General features: G+C 39.4%; 1 long non-coding RNA gene across 1 annotated transcript; it reads left to right on the forward strand.

Annotated features, from left to right (window-relative positions):
* Nucleotides 1-383: 383 nt before the first annotated feature.
* On the forward strand, nt 384-25,645 carry LOC129048803 (uncharacterized). The gene is made up of 4 exons (XR_008511467.1): nt 384-492; nt 791-966; nt 9,609-9,728; nt 23,901-25,645. It is a non-coding gene; the product is annotated as an uncharacterized LOC129048803 (long non-coding RNA).
* The last annotated feature ends 264 nt before the right edge of the window (nt 25,646-25,909 follow it).

Genomic DNA, 25,909 nt, shown 5'->3' on the forward strand with positions numbered 1-25,909 from the left:
CCCTCAGAGACACATTTTATTGACCTCTCAGCGTGGCCATCTCTCTGCCTCAAAGTTGTTCATTGGAGGACTCAACCTTGTGCTTCCTAAGGTCCCCTCTTCTTCTATGAGCTCCCTATCCTACCCCATCTCTGACACAATTACCCTGGGCTTCACAGACAAAGTGCTTCACTGGCTTTTGACCCCTGCCCCCTTAATAATATTAGACTATAAAGTTGCCTAGCATGGGGAGTTGCCATGACGACGGCACCCAATCCCTGTACAAGTGCCAGCACTGAGACCCGGGGGCTTGGGCACATGGCAAAAGGACAGCTTGAGAGAAACAATGGAGGGAGCCGACTGCAGATTCTTTTCATGCCTAATTACCCATGAGCACATGGCACAATGGCTTATTTAACTCTGCCTTGGCTCAGAGTAGAGACAGGTTCTCATTCCAGTTGGAAAGGATTCCAGCTCTGGCCCATCGCAGGGAGGGGCAAAAGGAAAGGGAAAGTAAGTTATTGAAATGCATAGACCTTGTCTTCTTAATTATTTTGCATTTGGCCATCATTCCTTGTCTCAGAAGCTAATTATTCCAAGTCAGGGGAATTGTTCCACCTCAGAGTTAGCTGCAAGCGAAATGCTGACAACCGGTGCTGGGAACAACTGTTTCCCATGCCTAGCTAGGCAATAGAAGACTGTTCTTTCTCAGAACTAACTCAGCCAGTCAGAGGGTGGAATGGCTTATTAAATCCTCAGGATGTGTAAGGTAACCTATCTACCTATCTTCCTTCTTTCTTTCTTATAATAGAATTCAGGCCTCACCACCCCCTGGAATTTTGCAGACTGTGGAGAAACAGTCTCGCCAGAACCATGCTGTAAGGTGATCCCAGGAAAAAGAGACAGAATGGAGACACAGGCAAAGAAGATTCTCTGCCCTGTACAGACTCAAGGCCATGTGACCTTCTCCACACAGTGAGCCCACAGGTAACCAAAAGTGCTTCTGAGTCCTCAAAGATGGTGGGAGAGCAAAGGAGACCATGGCCTTATAAGCGTTAGGAGGGTGAGTGTTTTCAGAGATGTAATGACATTGGTTTTTTTTTTGGGTTCTCGTCATGGCAGCTAAATACATGTGGTAAGAAATATGTGGAGAATATTATACATTTTTATTGATTACCAGAATTTCATCCAAGTCAATCCAGGTAACATTGCTTTAATTATCTGTTTGGATTCCTACTTCAGGTCCTGACCCCTTCTACTTTCTTCCCAATGTGATATGCTATTTATCATCTGACTCAAATAATGATAGGCAGGAGGTCAAAGGCTTTCCAACTCTCTTTCCTGACTCAGCAAAACCCAGTGGGTCCGCCTGTATACCCTCTGAATATTTTTGCCTCAGCAGTGAAGGTACTGGAATATAAGATTTTGGAAGCCATAATTCTGGGAGGGTCCAGAACATATTCTTCATTATGGCAAAAAGAAATGCACAGTTACAGGGGTCACTTGCATCTCTGAGGAGCTCAGTGGTGACTGTCTTCTGTAGAACAGGACTGGCAGGAGATGTAACCATGAAATTGAACCTCTTGATATTAAGCGGAGTTTCAAGTGGGGTCCAGAGTAAGATAAGGCTCTGCTGCAGGTTCAGGCTCCAGTTCAAACCGTCTTGCCACTCAGGCCTAGATCCAATGGTATAGAAGTGTTGGAGGTGGATAAAGAAGATATGTAGAATTGCAAGCCACATTTGGAGACTCAAAGCACAGATCTATGATTGTGGAGGAAAACCATGCCTTCTTCAGCAAAAAATTATTCTTATATGAAAAGAAGCTCATAAGTAACTGAATGAGAGCAGGACACCAAGTGGCTTTGTGACCAGGGCTGCCCATCAAAGTTGGAGATTGCCTGGTCAACTGATTCATAAGATCAGGTGGTCAAGGAAGTAATATCTATGTAATAGAAATTGAGCATCAGGCCTACAGAACTCCAGAAGGTACAAGTAAATGATATGAGCAAGTGGCCCGACTTCTACATCCCCTTGCTCTGTTTCTCTCTCAACTCACATCTATAAAGAGTAAAAAATAGTTCAAGTCCAATTAAAAGACTGGGACTACACTATATTGGGTGCTAGCAAAAAAATGAACTGCTGATACATTACAGCATCACTCAGGAGTGACATTAAGGGATCTTAGCAAAGGAAAATTCTCCCAGAGGTCAGAGCTTTAAGCACTACTCTGGGCTATTCAGTTCCTAAGGAAGAAAATTTGAAATGTGTGTATGTATGTGTGTATATATATATATATATATATATATATATATATATATATATATATATATATATATGACTCCTGAGAAGTGACAACTTACTTGGCTCAAGAAAACAAGACTAGAATGTTTGTGTATTAGTTTCCTGTGGCTGCTATCAAAAACTACCAAAAGCTTGGTGACTTAAATCGGCAGAAATTTATTATCTCACAGTCTAGAGTCCAGAAGTTGGAAATCGGTATCACTGGGTTGAAAGCAAATTGTCTGCACCTCTTCCAGCTTCTGCTTGGCTGCTGGCATTTGTTGGTCTTGTGACCACATCACTCCAGTCTGTCTCCATCTTCATATTACCTGCTCCTCAGTGTGTGTGGAATCTCCCACTGCCTCCTTCTTCTAAGGACACTTGTGATTTTATTTAAGGCCCTCCTGGATAATTCAGGATAATCTCCCTATTTCAAGATCCTTAACTTAGTCACATCTGCAAAGACTACTTTTTCATATAAGGTAATATTTACAGGTTTCAGGGATAAGGATGTGATATCTTTGGGGGTTGGGGTGCATTACCAACCTACCATGATCTGGGACAGGTAGGTTTTTAGGAAGACATTTGTTGGGGGCATTATCAGCCTACCACAATCTGGGTCCGGTAGACTTTAGGAAGACATTTGTAGCTGAACCTACGGAAATGGACGCAAAAGGTACAAGGATCTTTGTGTCTCATGTTGCTGCCCACCAAGATGTATTCACCTCAGAAAAGGTTCTCAGTCCCCAGGGAAGTGGCATAACGTTCTGTGGACATCAACCAGCCTCTTTTCATGGTTTAATACTGTCTTGGGCCTTTGAGTCAGTGGCTATGATGGCAAAGATGGAGAACTGCATGGCTGCAACAGCCTGGGCTCCCTCTCACCAAGGCTCTTGATACTTGGTGATACTGCTCAATCTGCCAGCATTAGAGACTGATTATAATCACTTGACATGGTTCTATTCCTTTCGGACAGAACATCTTAATCTTTGGTGAGTAAACAGTTTTTATATTTGCTGTTTTAAAAAACTTCCAAATACTGGCCAGGCACACTTTGGGAGACTGAGGTGGGCAAATTGCTTGCTCCCAGCACTTTGAAAGGCCAAGGCTGGGGGATTGCTTGAGCCCAGGAGTTCAAGATCAGCCTGGGTAACATGGCAAAGCCCCATCTCTACAAAAAAAAAAAATACAAAAATTAGCTGGGCATAGTGGTGCACACTTGTAGTCCTAGATACTCAGGAGACTGAGGTGGGAGAATTGCTTGAGCCTGGGGAGGTTGAGGCTGCAGTGAGCTGTGATTGTGCAACTGCACTGCAGGCTGGGCAACAGGGCAAGACCCTGTCTCAAATATATAAATAAATAAATAGCCAAATACTATGGAAAATACTTTTATATAATTCAATGAAATCATCAAGGAAATAATCAGAAAAATTATCAGATGCTTAGACATTGTAGCAATGTCAAATTACTTTAAAAATGTTCCTAAACATTTACAATTTATACACTTACAATTTATATACTTATCACAGATTGGTAAAAGTGTGCAGACCAGCCCAGATCCACGGATTATGTTTTGAAATCACTGCCCTAGAAAATTATCCAGCACCTATTGGCAGATCAGGTACATCAGATCCTTTCCAGCCTGAAATGGGCAGTGATTTCTCTTTATCCAAGTCTATATCTATTCTGAAAATGGATTCTCCTCCCCCACTCCTCACCATGTAGCTTTTACCAGCACCATGGTCTAAATGCCTAATCAATGGACATGGTATGACACTCAACATTGCCTCAGGCCAAGAGAAATATTTTACAGCCAAAGAGGTACAACCATGGACATATAACTATGGGACTTGTGGGTGTTACCATGTACCCCTCACCCAGAGGCAGCCAGCCAAACACAAAGATGAAACTGCCTGTGTCTCTAAAAACTGGAACTCATTAATCTTGAAAGCAAAGGATAGTAGTAAGATTGAAACCTCTCTGAATCATTCCCAGTGACCTACTTGCAGAATTTGTGCTTCTCCTTCTTACATCACTGGACTCTGACAGATTAGAGGTCCTGACTCCTGGGAGGGTATGTTTCCACTAGGAGTTTTACTGAATTGAAGGCAGAGACAGCAGCTAAGCCACTCTTTACTCCTCATCCCAATGGACAAAAGTCAAAGAAAAGAATTACTGTATTCCTAGTGATAATTGAACCTGATGACTATGAAAAGTTAGGAATGCTGCCCCACAATAAAGGTAAGAAGTCTAAGGAATTCCCAGAATCCAGAGATCCACTGAGACTTCTCTCTGTGCTTCCATGCCCAATTATAAGAGCAAATGAGCAGCTGGATGCAATGGCTTATGCCTGTAATCCCAGCACTTTGGGAGGCCGAGGCAGGCAGGTCACCTGAGGTCAGGAGTTAGAGACGAGACTAGCCTGGCCAACATGATGAAACCCTGTCTCTACTAAAAATACAAAAATTAGCCAAGAGTGGTGGCACATGCCTGTAATCCCAGCTACCTGGCAGGCTGAGGCAGGAGAATCGCTTGAACCTGGGAGTCAGATGTTGCAGTGAGCTGAGATCACGCCATCATTGCACTCCAGCTTGGGTGACAAGAATGAAACTCTCTCTCAAGAAAAAAAAAAAAAAGAAGAAGAAGAAGAGCAAATGAGCAACGTAGCAGCCATAACTCAAAAAGGCAAGGCAATTTAGGCTGTAAACCCCTCGGGAGTAGAACTGTAGATTACCCCACCAGAGAGAAAACTCAGCAGCTAAAGTGTTGGCTGATGGGAAGAAAAATCTAAAATGAATGGAGGAGAGGAGAGATGACGATTATTAAGGAGGGCTTTGGGACCAGATGCAGCTTGTTTCCATATCCTTCTTGCTGTCAGTCCTCTCCCAAATTGCTGCTAGCCACTCTCCTGAAGGGGTCTTTGTCATTGGTTGGGCTTGTCCCTCCCCATCAGAACATGAGTGAGGATGTTTTGTTTTCACAAAAATTGAGGTACTAAATTGTAATAGTGAGCCAGATATAATAGGAGGCCCCAAACAGACTTTAATGGTGCAAGGGTTACACTATTAGTCACTTATTTTGCACCATCTCAGATCCTCTCAGCCTCATCAGTTTTGGATCTACCCCAGATCCCACTGCAACAACAAATACTCTGAGTTTCAGTTCACTTAATTACAAGCAGCAGACACCTTGGTAACATATCCTCATATTGACTCACCCTCTTAATCTGCCTCACCACTCCTTCTTCCTTAACATTGTATACCTTAATCAAGTGGTAGTCCAGAAGCTTTTGCCTTAGCCTCTGTTTAGCCAAGGGCACTCTGCCAGTGACTGCAGAGTTCATGTTATCACTGCCCTTCTTCCTAGGTAGGTCACCAATTATTTATGCTACTAATAATGGTGTATATTTTTTCTGCTAAAGCTGAACATCTTTCTTTACCTTTGTTTATCAAACAGTTAAAGAATTTCTGGACAAGCTGAAATGCTGGAGTCAAGTAGAAAGAGTTTAAGGAAACAGAGACCAATCACAAAGGTCAAGAGTTTGACATGGGGCAAAGCGAAAGGAAGAAACTCTATCATTGGAAGAATGCCATGAATATGAAAGTCTTCCCATTGACACTGAATTGAAATATTCTGCAGAAGATGCAATATTGCATAGGAAAGGCAACATGCCATCTTCCATTAAAACAGTAAGAAGGATTAAACGGAATTAGCAATGTTGAGAAAATTGTGCACCTTGAAAAAGATTCTCTCTAATGAATCTAGTCCTACTAAATTTGGTGACAAATTTCCTCAATATTGAGTTCTTTCAATGGCAAACTACCTCATAGAGAATTGCTACAGGCATAAGATATTGCAAGTGATGGACCCTACAATGTGGAATTGTCTAAGTCAAAATTAAGTAGTGGGCATATTTTTATATAAGAGGATTGATTTATTTTGTTGTTGTTTTCTCACTTTTCAACTCTACTTTCAAATAATGTCAATATAATCTATTTCTGATTTTTTAATATTTGCCTGAAAAGAAAGAAATAAAGCGTATTCACATAAGAAGAGAAGTCAAATTGTCTCTGTTTGCAGATGACGTAATCCTAAGAAAACCCCATCATCTCAGCCCAAAAAATTGCTAGCTTTCCTATACACCAACAACAGGCAAGCAGAGAGCCAAATTATGAATAAACTCCCATTTAAAATTGCTACAAAGAGAATAAAATACTTAGAAATACAGCTAAAAAGGGAAGTGAAGGACCTCTTCAGGAAGAACTACAAATCACTGCTCCAATAAATCAAAGTACACAAACAAATGGAAAACATTTCATGCTCATGGATAGGAAGAATCAATATAGTGAAAATGACCATACTGCCCAAAGTAATTTATAGGTTCAATGCTACTCTCATTAAACTACCATTGACATTCTTCACAGAATTAAAAAAAAAATTTTAATTCATATGGAACCAAAAAAGAGCCCAAACAGCCAAAACAATCCTAACCAAAAAGAACAAAGCTGGAGTCATCACGCTACCCGACTTCAAACAGTACTACAAGGCTACAGTAACCAAAATAGTGTGGTACTCATACCAAAACAGGTATATAGACCAATGGAACAGAGCAGAGGCCTCAGAAATAACACCACACATCTACAACCATCTGATCTTTTACAAACCTGACAAAAACAAGCAATGGGGAAAGGATTCTCTATTTAATAAATGGTGCTGGGAAAACTGGCTAGCCATATGCAGAAAACAGAAACTGGACCCCTTCCTTACACCTTATACAAAAGTTAACTCAAGATGGATTAAAGACTTAAATGTAAAACCTAAAACCAGAAAAACCCTAGAAGAACACCTAGGCAATACCATTCAGGACATAGGCATGGGCAAAGACTTCACGACTAAAACACCGAAAGCAAATGTAATAAAAGCAAAAATTGACAAATGGGATCTAATTAAACTAAAGAGCTTCTGCACAGCAATAGAAACTATCATCAGAGAGAATAGACAACCTACAGAATGGGAGAAAATCTTTGCAAACTATCCATCTGACAAAGATCTAATATCCAGAGTCCATAAGGAACTTAAACAAATTTACAAGAAAAAAAACCAGCCCCATTAAAAAGTAGGACTGTAAATGTTCATGTCTGACATTTCTCTAAAGAAGACATTCACGTGGCCTACAAACATGTGGAAAAACTCATCATCACTGGTCATTAGAGAAATGCAAATCAAAACCACAATGAAATACCATCTCACACTAGTCAGAATGGTGATTATTAAAATGTCAAGAAACAACAGATGCTGGCAAGGTTGTGGAGAAAAAGGAACACTGTTCTTCCACTTCCACTGTTGGTGGGAGTGTAAATTATTTCAACCACAGTGGAAGACAGTGTGATGACTCCTCAAAAACCTAGAACCAGAAATACCTTTTGACCCGGCTATCCCATTACTGGGTATATACCCAAAGGAATATAAATCATTTTATTATAAAGCTATATGCACACTTGTGTTCATTGCAGGACTATTCACAATAGCAAAGACATGGAATGAACCCAAACTTGAAAACACCATGGAATACTATGCAACCATAAGAAGGAACAAGATCATGTCCTTTGCAGGGACATGGATGGAGCTGTAGTTGTTTTTCTCAGCAAACTAACTCAGGAACAGAAAACCAAACATGGCATGTTCTCACTTATAAGTGGGAGCTGAACAATGAGATCACATGGACACATGGTGGGGAATAACACACACTGGTGCCTGTCATGGGGCGGGGAGAGGGAGAGCATCAGGAAGAATAGCTAATGGATTCTGGGCTTAATACCTAGGTGATGGGTTGATCTGTTCAGTAAGCCACCATGGCACGTGTTTACCTATGAAACAAACCTGCACATTCTGCAGATGTATCCCAGAACTTAAAGTTGAAGAAAATAAAAAGATAAATTTTTTTAAAAGTTTTTGCTTTTAGTTTTATAATAGCAATCCATGTTATGCAGCAAAGTTGCTGACTTCATGTGTGCCCTTTTGTGTCTTGAGGATTAATTAAACAATGCTTCCTCCAAAGCTGCTGTTTTAGGAGGCTCGCCACTGTTCATGCAGTGCTACATTAGAGACAAGCATCAGTCCAAACTAGCTGGATTTGAAATCAGAAAGGAACAGCACAGCAAAGATATAGCTTTATTAAGAAAATTGCTTTCTGCCTGTGGCCCCTGCTCTAAGATCATGGAAGGCCAGAGCACTGTGTACTCTGTAGAATTACAAAAGCTACTGCTTCACACCTAAGTTAGGGTAAAGAGGGAAGAATATAGGAAGCCCTTGTGACATAAGTTGGAGAAAGAATTGAAGGAAACTTGATTCCTGAGATTTCCTTCAAAAACTTCTGCCTTAGGCTTTATAAATCAGATATAATCGCTACTCCACTCCCTTTGTAAAACGCAACTTGCTGGGGAGCAGTGCAGCAGCAGGGGCCATATTTTCTCTGTCCACCATACCAGTTATTATTTCACACTGCAGTGAGGCAGAGAGGCCAGGCAGGGAAACCCTGGACAATGGGTACATCTCTTAGGCCTATTGCTGAGGGAGAGAAATCACAGAGAGCTCCAAGTTCAAAGATTGAAATTAAAAAATAGCATTTGTTACTATCTAATATAAAACTTTAAAAAATAAAACAAAGAAGCTATCTGTTTTTCGCTTTTTGAGACAGAGTCTTGCTGTGTTGCCCAGGCTAGAGTGCAGTGGCATGATCTCAGCTCACTGCAACCTCCGCCTCCTGGGCTCAAGCAATTCTGAGGTTTCAGCCTCCCGAGTAGCTGGGATCACAGGCGCCCACCACCAGGCCCAGCTAATTTTTGTATTGTTAGTAGAGACAAGGTTTCACCGTGCTGGCCAGGCTAGTCTTGAAGTCCTGGCCTCAAGTGATCTGCCAGCCTCAGCCTTCCAAAGTGCTGGGATTACAGGCATGAGCCACCACGCCCAACCAAGAGGCAGTTTTTTAAATTTGTGTGTTTTGACAGAGAAAATTCAAATCAGGCAACCAAATTTTTTTTAATTTTTAAATTTATTTTCTACAGCCCACACTTTCTACACTTAAAATCAATATTTTTTATCCTTTTCCTATAAGTTGATTGATTGATTTTGCTTTCAGTTTCCCACGTCTCACCCTTGCTTCCAAATATTGCCAGTATAATCTAGATTAAAAAGCTGTCTCCTTGCTATAAATTTGTTCTTACAATATATTTTATTTCTAATTGTTTATATTAGATTTCATTTTATAATGGCACTTATAACAATTGTATAATAAATTTATGTTTACTGGTTTGGGTGCTCACTACTTTTTTTTTTTTTTTTTTTTTAGACAGTCCCGCTCTGTCTCCTAGGCTGGAGTGCAATGGCACCATCTCAGCTCACTACAACCTCTGCCTCCCGGGTTCAAGCAATTCTTCTGCCTCAGCCTCCTGAGTAGCTGGGACTACAGGTGCGTGCCACCACACCCAGCTAATTTTTCACCATGTTGGTCAGGCTGGTCTCGAACTCCTGACCTCATGATCCGTCCACCTCAGCATCCCAAAGTGCTGGGGTTACAGGCATGAGCTACCGCGCCTGGCGCCAACATTCTTATGACTGTTTGTTGATAGACAAAAGCACTCATGTTTTAGGGAAATATATTCACTAATTAATTATAGAATATGTGTGTTTAGCTTTATTAGATACTGCCAAACAGTTTTTTTGAAGTAGTTGTGCCAATTTACTAACCAGTCATGTAGCAGAGTTCCATTTGCTTCACAATCTCACCAGCATTTAGTACTGTTAGTCTTTTTACTTTTAGCCATTTTATGGAGATGTAATGGTGTCTCCTTGTGGTTTTAATTTTAATGTCTCGATAAGTACTGAGGCAGAGGACATTTTCATATGCTTAGCATTTGGATATTTTTTTCAGTGAAGTGCCTATGGAGGCTTTGCCTTGAAGAAAGAAGGCCATTCAAGCTAAAGGAACAGAAATGTCCAAGTCACCACCAAAGTGAGAAATGTGCTTTTCTCTACATTCATTTAGCTTGAGGCTCATTGACCTTTTTGGTGCTTTGGTTTAAGTATTTTTTCATCAAATTTGAATAGTTTTGGCCATTACTACTTCAAATCTTTTTTCTGCCTCAATATTTCTCTACTATCTGATATAATTACAGGTGTACATTACAGGGGCACAAGTGAGCAACATTAAAGAAATGATAATGAGGCAATTGTGACTATTGCGTAGACAGTGTGAGGAGCTGTGGTCAGAGATAAGGGTGTACACACAAGCTTGGGCCATATCACAAAAGATTCAATGCCTAGATCTCTCACTTCCATGTCCCTGTTTTACTCAACCAACTTTTATTCAATACTATTTATTAATTATTTTCTATGTTTAAGGCACTGTCTTAGTCCATGTGTGTTGTTATAACAGAATACCTAAAAGTGGAGAATTTATTAATAAAAGAGGTTTATTTAACTTATGGTTCTGCAAGCTTGGAAGTTTAAGGGCATGGCCCTGGCTTCTAGTGAGGGCTTTTATGCTGCGTCATAACATGGTAGAGAAGGTCAAAGGGAAAGCAGACACCTGTGAAGGGACAAAACTCAAAGAACGTGCTGGTTTCAAAACAACTCACTCTTGCGGGAATTAGTCCATTCCTGTGGGAATTAATTCAGTCTCACTAATTTAGAACAAGAACTTACTACAGCAAGAATGGCACCAAGCCATTCATGAGGGATCCACTCCCGTGTCCCAAACACCTCCCACCAGGCCCCACCTCCCAATGCCACTACATTGGGGATCAAATTAACATTTGATAATGGGATAAACGAACCATTTCCAAACCATAAGAGACACTATTATAGAATATTTAGGAAAGGCAAAAAACTAAGTCAAGGACTTGACTGTCCAGAAGGTTAAAATCCAGATGGGATGGTTTGGGATATGACATTGAACAAAGAAATGATTCTGTAGATAAAGCTGTATCTGCAGTGGGACTAAAGTCTTTTGCAGAAGGAAACTGACTCCTCTTCGGTCCCATAAGGACAGATCAGGAACAAAAGCAAGTAAACATATACAAATAATTAGGATTAAAATTCAGAAATGATATTAGAATTTTTTTTGCATGCCTCATATTCTGCATGTCTCATACTCTGCTAATTCCTTTGCTTCCTCTGAATTAAACACAATTGCCAGTAGAAACTAGAAGAAATTTTAGTCTGCCACAACATCCTGACCTAGCAAAAGTTAGGGGCACTCTTACATCAATCTCCAATCTGATGAAGAAAATTGTTTACTTGAATCATAGAAACACATATTTTGCTGGAACACAGTGAAAATGTAGTAGTAACAAAAATATCTAAACTCTAGCCTTTATTCTCTGAAAAGTTTACACAGATCTTTTCCTCATGACGTTATTAAGTTAAAGTTTGTGTAATTAGACAGTCTGAAAGCATAAGCAATTTCAATGTGACGTGTGTATTTTAGGGGAGACGGACAGGAGAAGGACTTTTGGTGGAATTTATTACTACTTCAAAAAAGTAAACTTGGCAAATCCATCCCTTCTTGGCATTAAACAGATATTGTCTTCACAGTGGTAAATGGTCTCCATGACTCAGCCTCCAGTTGCAAGGCAGATGATAGGTCTCTAAACCTGTCAGAGAGCCCACAGGGTTATTTAAGTCAACTCCCTGCCCCAGTCAGCTATCTATCTACTCCCCACAATAAATGGCTGGTCAGTTCCACTTTAAATATCTCTCAGATAAAGACCTATGCTCTTTCCCAGTAGATTTCTTCAGTCTTTTCTTGTTCCAAACATACTTTCTGTAAGAAGATATTACTGCTTCTTCTGTCCTCCACACATGGCAAATACTTGCTCAGCGTCATCTTTTTAGTAACAGAGGCCACATTATCTCAAAAAGTATATTTATTAAAAGGCTGGATTCTGCAATAAAAAATGTTTACTTGGAAACATTCTTTGTTTCCAAGCAAATCTCAGTTATTGTAGGCTTTTTATAGTCATTTCTGTCACCTTCAATCAAGCAGGAAAATTTGCCCTACACCATCTATTCTTCTTCTCTTTCCATTCAAATCCTAGTCTGGGATGACATAATGCCTGGTATTTAGGTGCATGCTACAGCCTCCGGGCTGTTTTTCCTGTTTCCAACCTCTCCCCAGATCGATCCTGCATGTATATGCCACCTTTATCTTCTTAAAATACTGTTTTTTTCCTCAATATGCTTCCAAAACGGAAGAAAGGAAACATAAGAAATAAGAGAATATGTTCATGACTGAGGGACAGGCAAATATTTTTAGACAAAAACCAAAAAGAAAAAAATGATATATAAATTGACCTATATTAAAATCAAGAACTTCTGTCCCTCAAAAGAAGCATTAAAAGAATGAAGGGCTGGGCCCGGCGTGGTGGCTCACGCCTGTAATCCCAGCACTTTGGGAGGCTGAGGCGGGCGGATCACAAGGTCAGGAGATCGAGACCATCTTGGCTAACACAGTGAAACCCCGTCTCTACTAAAAATACAAAAAATTAGCCCGGCATGGTGGTAGGTGCCTATAGTCCCAGCTACTCGGGAGGCTGAGGCAGGAGAATGGCGTGAACCCGGGAGGCGGAGCTTGCAGTGAGCCGAGATCGAGCCACTGCACTCCAGCCTGGGCGACAGAGCGAGATTCCGTCTCAAAAAAAAAAAAAAGAATGAAGGGCCGGGTGCGGTGGCTCACGCCTGTAATCCCAGCACTTTGGGAGGCCGAGGCAAGCAGATCATGAGGTCGGGAGATCGAGACCATCCTGGCTAACACAGTGAAACCCCATCTCTACTAAAAATACAAAAAATTAGCTGGGCGTGGTGGCAGGCGCCTGTAGTCCCAGCTACTCGGGAGGCTGAGGCAGGAGAATAGCATGAACCCGGGAGGCAGAGCTTGCAGTGAGCCGAGATGGCGCCACCACACTCCAGCCTAGGCGACAGAATGAGACTCTGTCTTAAAATAAAATAATGAAAAGGCAATCATAGAGTGGCTTATGTGTATAATACACATAAATGACAGAAGAATAATAATCAGAATATATAACAAATTCCTCGAACAATAAAGAAATAATTTATTCAGTAGAAAATTGACAGGCATTTTATGAAGGAAGATATCCAAATGAACAGTAAATCTGTGAAAACATATTCGTTATTCATTAAGAAAATAAACATTAAAACCACAATAAATTGCTATTGCACATGTCACCAGAAAGGCTAAATAAAAAAGACAATACCTAGTGATGGTGTGACAGTAGAGTAACTGGAACTCTGAAACCCACTGATGGGCATGTAAATTAGCGCAACCATTTAGGGAAAACTGTTTGCCAATATCAACTAACCTTGCTCATGCACGTAACCTATACCCAGAAATTCTATCCCTAGGTATACATCTAAAGAGACTTGTATACATATTCAATGAAGTACATATACAAGAATATCCATTCATTCAACATTTGTGATATCCAAATCCAGAAAGCAACACATATGTCTATGAAAAGTACAGTGAATATTGTGCTGTAATCATATCATGAAATACTAATCAGCAACAAATGTGACTCAAGTATTACTATGTGCTGAATCTCAGAACATGAATGAATCTCAGAAACATGTTGAATGAAAGTAGCCAGGAACACAAAGAATACTTTCTGCAAGATTTAATTTATATAAAAGAATAAAACAGACAAAAATGAATCTATAATGCACAGATTCAGGATAAGTGGTTTCCCTTACAGGAGATATCAACTGGTCAGGGTTAGAAGAACAGCTTTTGGGGTTCTGGTAATGTTCTGTTTCTTAATCTTGGTGCTGGATGCACAGGCATGGTTACTTGGTGAAAATTCAACAGGTTCTACACTAATGATTTGTGCCTCTTTCCATATATAACTTATACTTTAGTAAAAAAGTTAAAACAAAACAATGTGTACATTTTCCTCCTATTACTCAATAATTTGCATGGCTTTCCAGGATCTACCAAACCAAGGTTCATTTTTCACACACACAGACACACATACACACACACACACACACACACCCTCCTTCACATCTTTATTCATACAGTTTCCCCTTATTGAAATATTCTTTATTCTCCGTATGCTGGTTTGGTAAACCATATCTCTTTGACATGTACTAATTTCCTCAGGACAGTCCTACTTTGAAGCTGTTGCCCTGGAGTAATTACCAAAAGTAACTAGAATAATTAGAAATATTTAGAACATGTCCCTTACCTTTAGAGTTGTCTTTACCATACTTAATTCAAAAACAAACTTTTAGTGACTCTATTTTCCCATGTCTTTGCAAAGCATTCAGCATAGTTTTTGTAGAAATAAAATTTCATGTAACATGTAATTAAGTTATATCTACTTAGCAAGTAAAACTGGCAGAAACAGTAACAAACATTAGTGGCTTTTGGGAACTCAACTGATGGAGAGGCAAGCTGGTGTACTGACTGCACTGCATTAGGTTTGCATCTATAGCACCCACTTAACGTTTTGCAGAGAGAATGGGGCACCTTATTTCATCTGTCTAGCCAGTTAATTGGAGGTTGGATGAGAGAGTTTGTACTATATATCAATTTGTTAAGAAAACTACCAAATACATCAGGTATAAAAGCAAAGATACCAAATCAACAATGAGTGAAAGGAATTTTTTTTAATTTGGTCTAGAGTCAGACTCTTAGCTTCCTTCAAACTAAGTATGGGTTTAGTCAAGACATCAAAAAAGCTTCAGGTTAAACTACATAAATCTCTTTTGGAATCTAAAAGCCATCACTTGTAATCAGAAGCATTTTTCATCCTTATACAGCCAAATGTTCGGTCCGAAACCATCAAGGAAAGAACAGCACTAGGACATAGCTCATCCTGAGGGTACTCAGAGTTTCCCTATCACCTGCAGGTTAATGTTGGCATGACCACAGAAACCTGCCACCTGATCATTAGCCAGTTCCTTGATGGGGGTGTAGGTGAAAGGAAGAAAACCTAATGGGATTAGAAAAATGAAAAAGTAGGCTGGAGCCAAGATGACATTAGACTAGGAAGGCTAGAGATAGGAAAATATTGCAAGAAAGGACATACTTAATTCATGTCATCTTCAGAAAATCCATTCATCTTGATGCTAAATTCCTTGGCAAGGTCTAAATATGAAATTTAAAGAAGCTTTTTCCATTAAATTGCCACTTGGCATTATACATTTGGAGGTAAAAAAGTCTCAGAGATGGAAGTTTTGTCATCTAGCTGGCCAACTACTCAGCAGAGTGAATAAAGGTGCTCCGTTTCTCTGAATCTAGCACTGCTCACTGTGTCCTAGTCAAGTCAACCAGGAACAGCCTGACCCAGAATGTCTAGCAAGAAAGGAATTAGATCAAAGTGCTCTTCCATCCTGGATGCCTTTAAATAATTTTATGGGATTAAAGGTTTTACAAAAAATGTAATTCAATTAACTGGTTCCTCTTACTGTTTTCTTAAAGCAACAATGATTCAATAGATTTGTAGGCCCAAAGACAAAAGGGCATCATTTAACCCTATTTGGAGAATTTAACCCTATTTTGAAGAACTCTTTTTATGAGATTACTTTATGTTGGTAAAATCCATCATAATCACATTTTGGCTGTTCCAGTCTCAGAACGTGGTCAACACATTTGCTCATCACAAGTGGAGGAAAAGCAGAACCAACAAAGATAGACATGTGGTCAGAAGAGAATAAAAGGAGCAAAAATAATGTGATCAGTAGCAGATCCCTTTCCTCATAAGCTGTTTCTTTCAGAATAAAAAAATCACTACTACCCCACCCCAAACCACCCAACACATAGAGCTCCCAAGCTCACTAGCTTAGCTGCCTGTCTGCTAGGACCTGCCAAGCTGGCAGAGGAATCTGGTGCTGGCCCTCAGTAAATGGTCATCACTTTCCCTTCATCTTGCCTTATGAGGACACTCCTCCTGTTCTGTGTCTCACAGCCTTGGGGCTACAGGCAGTAAGTTCCACACCTATTTCATATTCTAGTCATTTTCGAACTTTTAAAAAAATAGCTAAATGCCTTTTATACAAATAACAAATAAGTATATGAAAAGGTAGAAGACACGTCTTAGTCCATTTTGTGTTGCTATACAGAAATGCTGGAGGTTGGGTAATTTATAAAGAGAAGGGGTTCATTTGGCTTACAATTCTGATGGCTAGAAAGTTTAAGATAGGCATCTGGCAAAGACCTCAGGCTGCTTTCATTCATGGCATAGGACAAAGGGGAACCAGCTCATGCAGAGATCACATGGCAAGAGGGGAAGCAAGAGCGAGTGGGGAAGTGCCAGGCTCGTTTTAACAACCAGTTCTCAGGAGAACTAAGAGCAACAACTCACTCACCCACAAGGGAAGGCATTAACCTATGCTTGAGGGATCCGCCCCCATGACCCAAACACCTTCTATTAGACCCAATCTCCAACACTGGGGATCAAATTTCAACATAAGGTTTCAAGAAAACAAACATCCAAACCATTGCAAGGGGTCTTCTCTGGTTGAAGCAGAAGAGAGGCAAAAAATGTCCACATTCCCTGTGTCTCCCTCCCGTGTCATCCTCTGGGGACACTGTGTAAGGAAACCTGGCTTCTTAGAACAGAATGAAAAAACAACTGACAACAAACTGCCTGGCAGATGTGCTAATAGGAATAAAGGAAACCAAAAATATTTTACCCCAAAATATACTTCTTTAACATATTTTGAGATGGCTATTCAGAGGGTCTGCAAACACGAATAGCCTTGAAAAGCTGCCTTTTGTGGAGGAGATTTGCATCTGTAGAGAAAATCTAAATATTGGTGAAATAAATAGCCAGGCTTTCTCTGCCCCCTGTTCCCCATCTGGATCTAGAAAGGGCTGTCTCATGGGAGAGAGAAACTGAGAGTCTGACACCTTTGGAGGTCTGACAGAAACCTATTCTGAGAACCGTTACCTGTGAGGTTTCATCTGCACAACAAGACCACCTTTGCTAGCCTTGCCTTTCCTCTTCTCTCTCTCCCAAAACCTGTCTTGCCATGTTCCATGCCTCTACTTTTTCTATAACCTCAAGATGGTATAAAAGAATCAACTATCTGGGCCTTTGAGTTTTTCTATTTTGTATGACTTACATGCACGTGTGCATGTTAATACATTTTGTATGCCTTTTTTTTTCTATTAATCTGCCTTTTGTCCATTTATTTTCACTGAACTTTCAAAGAGGGAAGGGGAAGGTTTTCCTTGGCCCCTACAGTTTTTGGTACTGTGAGGAGGATAACCAGAACTGTCCTGCTCTTCTGAAAGCTGCAGTCAAGTTTACCCAGAACCTGACAAGCCAGAAGAAGGGCACAAATTTCTTACCAGTGAGATTCTTGGGTGTCTGTCTGTGAAATCCAGTGAAGCAGATGCTAAAAATTACTGTTTCTTTCTTTTCTCTTTTCCAAATTAATTTTTTTCCTTTATCTGTATCTTTCTATGGTATTTGTCATAAAGAGTCCCTCTCATTTTACGTCCTTCAGAGCTTGACTTGTAACCAAGTAACTCTCTCTTGTTCTCTGATCTCCATGGGGTCACATTTGGTGGCCAGCCTGAAAGGACTGGGAACCTGAAATGTTAAGCAGCAGACTCTGTGTTCTAAGTGTGCCAAGCTCTTAGGGGAATTTGACTTAATGAGGAGTTCCTTCTATAAGGGGCTTTTGTTGCCTTAATTCTTGTTGCCTGGTTAGAACTGGGACAGTTCAATCCCAGGAGGGCCTACCCAGTGTCACAGATTAACAGGTCCGTGACTGGTGGACCCTCACAAATTTGTGAGATGCTGGAGACACTATAGGCATAAATAGCAGCTGTAACTCTCTATGACAAGAGTCTTTTGCTATCTTAGCTTATTTCTGGGACTAAATTTGCGAGACGGGTATCACTGGGGAGGTGCAACTTTTGCATCCATTTTTAAAATGCCACTTATGACCATGGTATTGTAAACCTGGAAAATTATCCATGGGACTTTCCATGGAAAAGGCTTATTGGCTTGAGTCACTGATGGAATAAATAAATTGGCTAGATTTAAAAGAGAACTCTTAAGAGAGCTCTTGTCCTAAACAGCTATCTTATCAGTACCTATGAAAGAAATATAGCCTTAAAAACTTCCTTGGCAGGATTTGAAAAAAGCAGAAATCAGATTTAAAACTAAGTTAAAATCCTTCATACATTCAATCTGCCTGCTTTGGATCCCCCACAGGATCTTCAAGGAAGGGTAGCCAGCCTGCAGTCTAGCATCAAGGATTCCGCACATTCACTGCTGAGGCATGAGTTTAATTTCCAGTCAGAGAGTCAGTTCCTTCGGGATGTAAATCCTTTAACTCAGGAGAAAAAAAAAAAAGAAACATCTACAAGAATTAGTTTGAATTCTTTGTTTTGAATTTATATTTGTGTGACTCAACTTTTTAAGATATTCATTTGTTATTGATCCTTTTCCCTTCTGTGGACAGCTATTGTTTTCCTGTTCATCTCCAAGTCTCTTTTTTCTTCTAGCTTTCTTTGGAGTGGCTCTGGATCTTGTGGGCACTGCTTTTTTGCTGCTCTTTGGAGATGGCCAGTGCATCCATGGTGAAATTATAAAAAGCATTCTGGTTTTGGTTCTGAGTCACTTGATAGTGACCTTTGATTTAAAAAAAAAAAAAAGAGAAAAAGAAGTTCAAAAGCCAGGAATATTGGCTACTTGTCCTGACTAAAATCTGGTAATGAAAGATTAAAAATATATATATTTTAAGAGCTCTATGATCAAAAGTCAGCTTAATTAAAAGCTGATATTCAGACTGATTAAAAAAAAAGCTCCTCTTTTCTCTTTTGGATCCTATTTCTCTCGTGTATTTTTTCAGTCAACTGAACGCTTTTTAATTTTATGTTTGGCCCTTCTGTTAGCTTCCTTTCTTGTTGACAAGATTTTTGCTTTAAAAGAAAAATATAAAATTGTAGTGGCCTTTGTGAGAAGCTTAAGATCTTCCCAAATTGGCTCCCCTCAGACTCATTCGCCCATTTGCTTTTGCCCTTCCTTTTGCCACCTTTGTCACCCCCAACTTCCTCCATTTGGTAGTCAGTAGATTTAAAAATTATAGAAAGGAAATATGATGGGTTTGGTTGTTGCATAAAGAGATCTGAAAGAGGCTTCTAGAGACTCTAAGTTCCTATGAGGAACACAGCCAAAGCACCACTGACCTTTTTAGGGGTCCCTGTCTTCCTCATGGAGCCCCAAGAGTCATGAGTAAGTTCAGCACTATTTTTTAATGAGCTTTGCCCTGAACTCAGTAATCCAGTTAAAAACAGAAACTAAGTTAAAAAGCCACCTATCCAAATAAATCAGTTTCCAAAGTACAAATTTCTGGCATTTAGCTATTTTTTAAACTCTTTGTAAAAGAAATTTATATCTATAAAGAAAATCTCCATTTGTAAGGGCATCTTCCTCTACATAAACCACTAGAAACTGTTACAATGGGAAAGACATTTACTTAAAAGTTTACATAGAAAACCTTACCTTTGTTTAAAGCCCTTTTCCTGACCATCTTACCTTAACCGGGCTTTTACCCATACCATTCTTTGTCTTGGTAAATAATGATGTTTATATCTAAGTTTTGTGCCTTTGAGATATAAATTTTCTTCTTGTTTCACCTAAGAGTTATCCTTTTGGAAGTGTGAATTTAGAGTTGCCTAGTTAACAATTGCTTGGGGCAATGAAACAGGTAATTAGAAGTGTAATGATCTGAATGGGGAAAAACAAAAACTAACTAGAAGCTGGCAAATGCAGAAACTTAATGAAAGCTTTAAGATCTGCTTCTGTTTGTATATCTATATGTATATGTGATATTTCATGTGATCTGAAATAATCTTAGGTAAATAAAGCTAGTTTTAAGATTGTTGGTAAAATAAAATAGAAATGTTTTCAGAATTGTTGGTATTAAATATAATTCAGACATTTTTGCCTGGATCTACTGGTCAGATAGGTTTATGCTGTCTCTGATACATGTTTTAAGTTCATGAAACTACATCTGTAATATTTCATATATATGCCTGGTTTATCTGTAAGCTAAAGCTGTAAAGTCTGACTGCTAGGCTTTCCTGAATCCTTGCACACATCTTGCTATAAGCTTATGTTTTTTATTTTGAGCCTCTGAATTCTGTAGTCTGAACAGGGGGCCATGGTGGCGACTGGGGACATGAGTGTCCAGAGTGCCTTGACAATTAGCTGCAAGGGAAAGCCAAGCTCAATTTGGCCCCATCCTCCAAGGTCCAGCTATGCCTCCTGACCATGCTGGGAAGGGGCAAATCCTCCAGGCATTGTCATCACTCACAGCTCTGTCCTCCATCCTGGGCTGTATATCTGGTATGGGAATTCAGGACCTAGACAGACCCTGCTCTTCATAGGCATCCTGGATGGCATGTGGGCACTGGAGAAATGAATTAGGATGGGTATCTGTGTCATAATTTCAAATTTATTTTTAGAATTTAAAATCTTGGTCATGTTATATTAAATTATGTAATAGATTATCATAAAACGTCTGAGTCATTTCCAAGTAAGTTAAAATACTGAAACATTAATTACTAAACAAAAGTTAAGTTTATATACTTGGATATCTTGTTTTTTTAATGCTATAGAAAAGCTAAATATATTTAGATTTGTCAATAAACAAAAAATTGAGAAAACATATCTTTCTAAGATATTATGAAATAGTTAACTAAAAATTCTGATATAAAACAGTTCAAAAGCACAAACTTCCTAGATTTTCACTAGAAATTATGGTAAATAAATGTTAAGATTTATATTAGTATATGTAATTAAGACCACTAATGTGAGAATAATAATTCTATAGGCAAATTGCACCAAAAAGAGGGGAACAAGATATGTTTTTGGTGAGAAAGTTATTAAAAAAGGCAGGAGAATGTGGTTTTATTGTTAAAGAAAAAATGATTTTGTCTAGTTTAGAAGTAATTTAAAGGTTGTTTGAAATTGAAGGAATAAAAAAATGATATGGATAAAACTAAACAGATATAAAAAGAGAATAGAAAAATATAAGAGTTTATAAAAGTTTTATGGAAATCTTGTGTGGTCAAAGCTTACTGAGACTGGATAAATTTGTTTAGAAGGTTTTATTAAAATTAGGTTTAGTATGAATACACAAACACGTGTAAAATTTGGTGTTCTCCTTTGAAAAAGATGTTTGTGTAGTATTAATAGGAAGCAAAAACTGTAGTAGTAAAGAAATGATGTGTAACCTTCTTTGAGTTATCTTGTATACGCATATTATTAACAGGTGTTCCAAAATTATATGATTCCTAAAATGTTGATATGCCTTGGTATATTTTATGTCATAATTATGACTATTTGGTTAAATTTTTATAGAAAATAACCAAATTTCCTTGTCAATTGTGTCTTTAATCATGGCCATTTTAAGTCTTGTCATCCACAGTCAATTGCTTTATTTTGATGCCTTTTTTCCTAAAAGCTAGTTGCAAATCTTAGTATTGTGTCTTCAAGGACATTTATGGAAAAGACTGCAGCAAGTACTCTTTCGAGACGGAGTTTCACTCTGTCACCCAGGCTGGAGTGTAGTGGCATGATCTCAGCTCACTGCAACCTCTGCCTCCTGGGTTCAAGCGATTCTCCTGCGTCAGCCTCCCAAGTAGTTGAGATTATAGACACCTGCCACCACGCTTGGCTAATTTTTGTATTTTTAGTAGTGACTGGGTTTCCCTATGTTGGCCAGGCTGGTCTCAAACTCCTGACCTCAAGCGATCTGCCTGCCTCAGCCTCCCAAAGTGCTAAGATTGCAGGCGTGAGCCACTGCACCCAGCCAACAAGTACTCTTAAATACAGATTTCTGACAACTTTGAGATCATATAATTGAACTGGGTAACAATTTCAAAAACTCCAAGGAAAAAAAAATGGACTTTAAAATTTCTAATATAACATCAACCAGAATAAGAATGAATGACATGGGATGAAACTTATGGAAAACTAAAATGACTTTTTTGCCTTTGTTTTGTTTAAAACATTACTGATTCTTTTTATATTTTGTTTTCCAGAGTCAAGAAAACTTTTTTTCTTTCAAAGTTATCTATAGCTTGTAGCAATTGGGTAAAAAGTATCTGTGAGCAAAACTTCTTTTCTTTTCTCTCTACCTGATCCTTCCAGAATTTGAGTACTATTCATGAGCATTCTTATTTTATGGCAACATAAATGTTTGTATAAATTCAGTAAGAATCTGTTTTCTTTTGTAACAGAACACAATTGGAGACATTGGTTATTTTACCACGGCTCTGACTGGAAATGTAATATTCTCAAACATGACCAGATTGCTTTGAGGAACTGAGGTTGAATTTATAAGACCAATAGACTTGGGAAAACACAAGCCTAGTATCTTGTTCATGTGGTTCTCTAACAAGGTTCCTTGTGGCAAGTAAAGAATGTCACTTTCTGACAGGCCCAGGAAACTCGGGATATTTAGGGGACCTCAAAAAAGAGTAACTCATCCTATTTGTACAGGTATTACAGAACCTTTGGCTTGGCTTGTAAGCATCACCAGCTTTTCAAAAGTAAAATCTGAAATTCTTTATAGATTTGCTGGAACAATGTTCCAGCAAAGCCAATCTAAAAAGATCCTATATGGCATATCACTATTTTTGGTACACTTTATGCAAACAATCAGGCCAAGTATAATAATGAGACTAACACTTATTTGGCTAATAAAGGTCTTACTATTACTTATTCTTGGTAGAAATGGGGGACTGAAAAGAGAAAAAATTATGTTCTGGAAGAAAACCTATAATACACCCATTATTAGGTAACAATGCCTCATTTCTTCATTTGTTTGTTTGAGGTTTTATTATTTACCTCCTATCCAAACCAAGTTCTAAGACATTAGTTCCTTCAAATATCTGGCTGTGACCCTTCAGACTAATGATTCCCATTTTTCCCCCACCCTTATTACTTTAATTGACAGAAATTAAAACTGTGCTTTTCTTAAAGGCCTAAGTAGTAAAGCCAGATTATTTGATATAAACCTTGAAAGAAATCACTACAGCAATTTATATGTAAATGGCTTTTGTGCCTGCTGATATATGAACTATCCAGACAGTTCATTGGAACATCTGATTCAAACTGCAATCCAGAAAAATCTGCCAGTCTTCCACTGCCTGCCTACTCCAACTGAAGATGCTTCAGAGACTCTAGAAAAACTAGCTTATAGACAACTCCAGACATTAACTTTTATTTTTCTTCTGTTTTCATAGACATGCCTCTTATTAAAGATCTATTTTCCTGCATCACATATAGAGGCCAAGATTTGAAAATGTAGGAGCTCAGAAAATGACACCCCAAAATAAAGTCCCCAAAATCTGCTCTCTCTGACCTTCTCCCACCCTTCTGTCTCTGGCATCTCCTTTCCCAAGGTTAGCCATAGAAACCAGAATCCTTTTTCCCTGAGGTGGTTCATAGAAACTAGAATACCTTTTCCCCAAAGCCAACCATAAAATGTAAAAATATTACTCTAACTCTCCCAAACCTCCACAACACACACCTTTCTGTGTAAAAACTGACCGAAAAGAAATTACCTGACCTGTCTTGTTTCATTGTAGGTCCCAAGACCTCCATTCCAGAGAGGGCCCTGCCCGAGACTCAGAAGGAAGGAATGCTGTGCAGAAAGGCCAAGAAGAATCTAACCAGAAAGGCCTTGCTGCATTTCCCCGCTCAGTCTATTACCATTATATTACACCTCTTTTGTCCAATCACGTTTCTACATGACTGTCCATACATTGTTAAACCTAAGCATAAAAATGGACAACTTTCCCTGCATCTTTAGGTCTTCATTCAGAAGGCTCCTGTGTCACATAAAACTATGACCCAACTAATTTATATGCCTTTTCTTCTATTAACCTGCCTTTAGTCAGTGATTTTTGAGTGATCCCTCAGAGGGCAAAGGGGGAGTTTTTTCCTTGGTGCTTACAAAAGCCCATCTGCAATGCCATCATAGGGAACACAACTGTTTAACTGAACGGACCTATTCTCATGACTAAGAGACTGATTGAAGAAGATGTGGGATGCTTGTTCCAATAGGGATTTCTTTTCCCCTTTTGCCAACTTTGTATCTCACAATCTCTAACCCAAATCTCCCCAAACCTACCAACTTGGGCTTTAATATGTGACACTCTAAAAATTAAAGTTTCAAATGGGGGACTAAAGGAAAACAAAAATATTCACCCCAAAATACTTCCTTGACATGTTTTGAGATGGCTATTCAGAGGGTCTGCAGACAGAATAGCCCTGAAAAGCTGCCTTTTGTGGAAGAGATTTGCATCTCTAGAGAAGATCTCCATCGGTGAAATCAACAGGCAGGCTTTCTCTGCTCACCCCCTTGTCTAGATCTAGGAAGGACTGGCTCATGAGAGAAAGTGACTGAAAGTCTCCAACCTTTGGGGGTTTAACAGTAACTTATACTTTCTGAGAGCTGCTACCTGTGAGGTATCATCTACAATAACAAGGCCACCTTTGCCAGCCTTGCCTTTCCTCTTCTTTCCCTCCCAGTACCTGTCTTGCCATGCTCCATGCATCTATTCTTTCTGTAACCTCAAGATGGTATAAAAGTGTTAAAAGAACAAACCTTAGCCAAATTAAATTTAACAGAGTTTAATTGAGCAAAGAATGATTCATGAATCAGGCAGCCTCCTGAGGCAAAATAGGCTCAGAGACTCCAGCACAGCCACACAGTGGAAGAAGATTGTCGACAGAAAAAGGAAAGTGACGGTCCGGGCATGGTGGCTCATGCCTGTAATCCCAGCACTTTGGGAGGCCAAGGCCAGTGGATCACATGAGGCCAGGAGTTCAAACCAGCTTGGTCAACATGGTGAAACCCCGTCTCTACTAAAAATAGAAACACTAGCCGGGTATTGTGGTGCATGTCTATAATCCCAGCTACTTGGGAGGCTGAGGCACAAGAATCTCTTGAACCTGGGAAGCAGAGGTTGTGGTGAGCTGAGATTGCTCCACTGTACTCCAGCCTAGGTGACAGAGCGAGACCCTGTCTCAAAAAAAAAAAATGGAAAGCGATGTACAGAAAAATAGAAGTGAGGTACAGAAACAGCCAAGTTGGTTACAGCCTGGCATCTGCCTTATTTAAACACGGTTTGAACAGTTGGCCTCCTTTGATTGGCCAAACCTCTGTGACTGGCACAAGAGTAGGCTACAGTCTATTTACAATTGCATTTAGGTTATAGTTCACGATGTACAGAGAAATCTTTAGGCCAAACTTAAAATATGTAAGAAGGCAGCTTTGGACTAAACTTGATTTAACAAAAGAATCAACCATCTGGTCTTTTCTTTGAGTTCTCATATTTTGTATGACTCCAGTGCACATGTGTACCTCAATACATTTTGTATACATTTTTTTCTATTAATCTGCCTTTTGTCAGTTTATTTTCAGTGAACCTGCAGAGGGCAAAGGGGAAGTTTTTCCCTGCCACCTATGGGAGAACATCGCAGGGCCTTCTTCCTAGCTCCCAGAGCACAAACATTTCTTTAACTGGCTCTTGGTAGACAATTTAGGTCAACAGACAATTTCAACTGTGATTAGCACAAGAGTAGCAACTGT

This window comes from Pongo abelii, chromosome 9 (genome assembly GCF_028885655.2).
Source record: "Pongo abelii isolate AG06213 chromosome 9, NHGRI_mPonAbe1-v2.0_pri, whole genome shotgun sequence".
NCBI lineage: Eukaryota > Metazoa > Chordata > Mammalia > Primates > Hominidae > Pongo > Pongo abelii.